The sequence below is a fragment of the Ailuropoda melanoleuca genome, chromosome 1 (genome assembly GCF_002007445.2).
Source record: "Ailuropoda melanoleuca isolate Jingjing chromosome 1, ASM200744v2, whole genome shotgun sequence".
In the NCBI taxonomy this organism is placed as follows: domain Eukaryota; kingdom Metazoa; phylum Chordata; class Mammalia; order Carnivora; family Ursidae; genus Ailuropoda; species Ailuropoda melanoleuca.
The window spans coordinates 135,517,005-135,523,128 of NC_048218.1; the positions used below are offsets into that span (position 1 = coordinate 135,517,005).

Genomic DNA, 6,124 nt, shown 5'->3' on the forward strand with positions numbered 1-6,124 from the left:
AAGTGAAAAAAATGAATGTACGTTATGAAAATGAGCTAATAATTGTCAAAAAGAGGATGTGAACCTCAGTGTTGTACCTCATGTTCAGTGCTCCTCTTATGGAGAATTTTAGATTTGTAATTCAGTCAAATATAAGCCATAAATGCTAACAAGTATATCCATAATTAATAGTTTATGGTTTATGTAGGGAAAATAAATTCTAGAGTAACTGAAAATACAGTTTATCAGGAAAATGATTATGTAAGCATGTGGAATTCATGCTTATCAGCACATCTGCCAGAAACAAGGTCAAAACCTCAAACTTTTAATGCAAGTACAAACAGAACACTAATCATCCTTCTCTGCTATTCACCCAAATTTGAATGTGCAATATTAAGGAATAAAACAAAATGAAATTGATTGCTAATTAGATGCCTCTTTGAAACCTTGAGTTTGTGGCACCTGAAACTAACTCTGAACACACAGCAATGAGAAAGTGTGCTTCATAACAAAATTAAAAATTCATATCGTCCTCAAAATAGGCCATAGGTATCAATAAACCTAAAATGAAGAGAATATTTAATATTAAGCAGGGGTAGAAAAAAAGAACTTTTGGATATTGGTTGCAGAAATATACTCAAGGTAGCTAGAAGTCTGATTTGTGTGGGGAACCTGGGACCAAGAACCTTCCATACAAAGGAAGGACCATGACTTGAATTGTGGTTAACTATTTGTTTGGGCTTCTGGATGTATGACACTGTGAAAGTTCTGACCACCAGATATGAATGGAACTGTCCATCAGCACAACAGCTAAGCCTACAGTGTTCTCAATATTCCCTTGGAACATGAGCCAGTAGTAAGTAAGCCAGTGCAAGAATTAACTGTAGACCGGGCCCTGGTGGAAGCCCTGGGATGAGTCAGGTAAAAAAGGGAGGGGGAAGGGGTGAGGAAACTCTCCCACTGAAGATGAACCTACAAATGAAAATGAGTATTTTCTGGATAATTCAAGAGGATTTATGAGGATAAGATTAACTTCAAGAAGCTAGCCTGTTGATCTCTTTGAGTAATGATAGTGATAGAGGAAGTCTTTCACCAAAGTTTTTTAAGTAATCATCAATCCTCAAGGTATTTAGAGCTTTCAGATCCTGTCACTATAGATTAACTCTTCCAGGATCTTGAGATTAGTTTGAAAAAATTACTTGTTTTCTTCTCCGTCTTCCTTTGTATGAAAACACTCTTGGGTTTTATAAATGGCAACCACATTTAAATATCTTCATCAGATATCTTTAACAACACAAAAAGATATATGAGAATTAAAGTAACATTTGTATTTACCCACTTAAAAAATGTGGGTTGGGGTTGCTAAAAATTATATCTACCCACTTAAAAAAAAGTGGGTTGGGTTGCTAAAAATTTGAAGTAATTTCCACATGTTCATTACATTTACCATGCATAAATCTGCTTGCTTGTATAAAAGCAACTGGATGTCTTGGCTTAACAGTTAGGATATGCTTTTAGAAATTAAAAAAAAAAAAACAACTTCCTTTAAACTGCATATTCTGACTTTATCTGGGAGAGGATACACAAGCCCATAATGACAAAAGTTCTATTATGAAATCGAAGGGTTTTTTTTAATCATAAACATTTTGTTTTTGACTTATCTACAAAAAACATTCTCAATTATATGGATAAATGCCTGTCTTGGGGAGAAAGTGTTCCAGCAGATAGACATAGCACAGATACAGTTCCTAGGAAAATCTGTATTTGAAATGCAATATTTCAAGTAGGTGTTTTCCAGGCTACGCCTACATGACAAAAATACCCGTAGATAAAGGGAAAATTCAATTAGCATTCTATTTTAAAAATCCAGATGGTCCTACTGAAAAACTGAGGCCTGAAAATCTTTAAGAGTGAGTAACTGACAGCTCATTTTCTTCACTGCCTTAGTGGTAGGAAAGTGCTGAGGTGACTCTCATCCAGTGGCCATCGTGATTACAGTCACCCCTGTTAACTTCAACAGTGGCTTGGCTGGAAATACCCTCAGATGACAAACTCTTCTGAGAGATTTAATAGGAATGGAAAATGAGCAACTGAGTGAGGCTAGAAGGACCAGTTCTTCTCCAAATGTCTGCGATATAACTGTAACTCCTTCTGTACCAGCAGTAAAACCTCTGAAAAGTAGTAGGGGCTCTACATGCTGAATGATGATATAACTTGAAGTGTGGTCATACTCACTGCAATTTAACCATTTATGCTTTGTTTGACTGGGTGTTCTATTTTAGTTTATAAATCTCTTTCAGAATTCAAGTAGTTCTGATAAGGTGATCAGAAATAAAGTCAAATTTTCATTGATACTGAAGTCACCTGTTAGGGAAGCAGCACTTCCAGTGTTTGGAAGATTTATCTGTTTTCAGAAAGAGTTAATTTGAATCCAAGTTCCACGACTTACTAACTATGCAACACTGGTCAAGTTCCTCAATCACTCTGTTTTTACATTTATAAATGCAAATAGCAACAGTACCTACTTCACTGGGTTCTAAGGACTAAATAAATCATGGGTACAAAATGCTCAGGGCAGTGTTTGATTCCTTGCAAGTGTCTAACTAATGTTATTCATTAGTACCCTACTGGAAGTAGTTGGCTTCCAATTCAGAGCATAAATGGGACCCTGAATAAGAGAGTACCTGGAAAACACAGCTGTTGGGCACTGATTAGGAGGGAGCACATCTGGGATGCATTGTGCCCGTTGTACAGTTGAGTACACTGTCTCCTCCTTGAGTGGCCATTAATATTCGACTGTATTTTTACCCATACTTGCTATCTTGAATACAATATAGTTTCTTTGCTGTAAGTGAAAATGGAGTTATTAAATCCTATAAATGTTGATTTAGGGTTAAAAATTACAAACTATTTAAGAGAGAATATCCCTTAGAATAAGTCAATATGTCTTGTGATTTCTAAAAAAAATTTCCTCCAAGCATATAAGAATTTGCATCGATAAATACGGCACGTATATTTTACATTTACTTACATTAGTTGTATTAATCACTTCTATTGCAATCTTATCTGAAAACATGTACAGATAAAGCCACAGAGACACAGAATACTTACATGAATGGAAAAACAAAGGAATGTATTTAAAGACCATGCAATTTGTTAACTGCTTAAATTTCAACATGATATTTATTAGCAAAATATAATTCCAGTTGAAAGCATTTTTTTTTTTAATTTTAAGTTCGACCTAACCATAACGCTTCCAGCATAAGTTTTAACTGGGATAGTTATAACAAAACCACCATTATATTATAATTAGAGATGACTAAATTGCTTCTTTGAGGCTATCACTAGATATAATTATTGTCTTTATCTCCACTTAGCTATATATCCTTAAATGAATTTCACCATTAGTGAAAAATCATTATTTGCATGAGTTACTTGTGTATATTTACTTGCTGGCATATAGCTACCATTTAAGCACAATAAATCTTATGTAAAATATCAAACCCTTCCTCTGTCACTCCATCTTTATCCCCATAGTGCCTCTGAAAGTTTATTAAGTTAACTGAAATATAAGCAAAAGCTACATTTATTCTATTTGGATAAAGTGTAAAATTCTCATTCATCATCCTATGCCCTCAATATTGGCTTGAATGATTTTTTTTCAGTTATTTTTTTACTGAAATAAATATACTAACCAATGTGCTATCATCACATAAAACTAACCTCGAAGTATTTAAAAAGTGCAGCATAGCACCACTTGATTTTTATTATACTCTGAAAGGCAAATGAAGTAAATCAAGAAGAAACAAAACTAATGGCAGTGCTGAAGTGAAGTCCAGCCTTTGAAAAAGGCTTCCTATTAATCACAGACCTGACCTTTTCATTAAGGGGCACTTGTTGGAGTCATTGACACGGTTACAGCATTCATATGTGTGAACTGTACTCCGTGGTATTCATGTACTGGGGAAGGCATAGTGAAATTAGATTCTCTCCCTGTAGGGGGTAGACATTGACCGCTATTCAATGCCAACAATTGTCGGTTAAAGTATTTCATGAAGAATGACTTTTAAACTGCATTTACTCCACCATCAGTAATGTCAAATGCAATTCTTAAAGAAATATATTTAACTAGCGGTAATTAATTAAACCTCTCATAGCAGCAACTTTATCCAAGCTAAATCATTTCTGAATATACACAAAGGAGTCATCAGGATTCTACCGTCATGGCTTTTAACCCATCAATTTCAATGATGTCCATCTATAATAGTTAGAAAACAAACACAAAACGCTGGCCAGTAGGGAATTATTTAAACAATGCATCAGTGTTTTATCTAATTTCATCTGTCTATGTACCCTATATATGTGCATTGTCTTTTGAGATGACAAAGCCCTCCAGACTAATTTTTTAAAAATGCCTAAATTTAAAAAAATCCTCCAACGACCATAAATAGATATTATGACGCACTGACAGTTTTTAACTACATCTTTTTAAATATGATTATCTTTGGGCAACATTTGATGGACTGAATTTAGGAACTACAACTGGAATCTTTGTCAGGGCACATGTCCCATGTGTTTATTTCTTACATGGAACATCATACATTTGAACAGCAAACACATTCTTTCACATTGGCTGACATTCTACCTGAAAAAGTCCACCACAGTTAGCTTGTTAACACAATTCAGGATATATGGTATAGTAGTAAAAAGATTCCCCACAGCCAAGTAAAAATCAGAGTAGGGGGCTCAAGGAACGGGCTGTATTTAGATCAAATCTGAACTTGAATTTCAAATATAGTTTAATGGTGAATCTAAAGTTGTAAATGCAAAGTAAACGCAAAGTGAAGGCTGCTTTAAACCAAGCATGAAAGACCAAAAAGTCAAAGTTGAGATTTCCTACATCTGGCTTTAATATCTTTTCCTATGCTATTAGACAAATGACCTTTTGTTTTGTTTTGTTTGTTTAAAAATTCATTATCATTGTCATTACTGCTACAACTTAATACTGCTTTTCGTTTTCAGCATCCTTTCTTTGGTAAGCGATTGAGCTGTAGAATGGATCTGTTAAGCAAAAATGGCAAGCAAATTCCGCACATTAATGAACGGTGATACAACAATATAGTCATGCATAAAAGTTGAAGTCTAGTTTCAAGAAAAGTACGTGCTTGTTACGTATTTTTTTTTATTCTCAGAACTGTGACCAAACACTTGCTACCATCATTTCTGACAGCAAGAAAGGACGTTTCACCCAGAAATACTGAGTAATATGCCAGGCTGCAGGATTGAATTAGCAATATTATTAGCCCCACATTTTAGTTCAGAGACATTCTGAATGAGGAAGTCACTTGCAGAGTATCTAAGCTTCACTGACAGTGCCAAGGCACTGTGCAAACCGAAACCGGAGGAAATCCACAGGGTTATGAACACAGGCTTTTTGCTAGTTCACTTTTGCAGTCTTTAGAGGATTCCCTGAGAGTAAACATCCTTAATTAATTCCCAAGTAAAAGAAGGAAGAAAAAATTTTCCACTTACTGCATTTGCTGTCCTTTGTCCACACGCTGAAGTAAAAGGGCTGTTGTGCTGATCTTACCTAGCTCCAGGTTGCCCTCCGGATTAGGCATAAATGTGAGCGGCAGGAAGCGTGTTGACTTTGTTAACTGTGCAAGGAGCAGCCCATCGCACTGCTGCTAGAGAGCCGGTCAGGACAAAGTGCTAAACTTCAGCATGAGAGCACAGCATCTATTACCCCTGAGGCTCTACCATTTCACCTACACCTGGGCGGATCTATCAAGCTTCATCTCTATTAGAGCTATTTGACTCTGTGGTTTAAGAGGGAGGAGGAAAAAAAAAAGAGAGGCTTGCCGTTGTCACACTTGTTTCCTATTAAAGAGCCTTACGGTGGATTGAGTAATTGTGTACGAAGGTAGTCTGGCTGGCAGATGTGTGCAGCCCCAGCGGAGCACTAGATTCAAGGCAGATGGGTTGTACCAGGGCGCAAACAACATTGAGAGAGAGAGAGGCGTGATTAAAACAGCAGGCCTCTGTTTTATAGTGCTGGAAGTGGGGTAGCATTAAAGCTCCTGGGAATCAGAGCTCCCCAAATGGTACTACTCTATAGAAAGAAAAACAATAAATTCAATAAAAA

The 6,124-nt window shown here is 36.0% G+C and overlaps 1 protein-coding gene across 1 annotated transcript in view; it reads right to left on the reverse strand.

Annotated features, from left to right (window-relative positions):
* Nucleotides 1-5,838, reverse strand: part of SEMA3A (semaphorin 3A) — a 455,650-nt gene extending 449,812 nt beyond the window's left edge. Inside the window, exon 1 of the mRNA XM_034667173.1 lies at nt 5,512-5,838. The gene's annotated coding sequence lies outside the window, so the exon portion shown is untranslated. The remainder of the gene's footprint in view (nt 1-5,511) is intronic.
* Between the last annotated feature and the right edge of the window lie 286 nt (nt 5,839-6,124).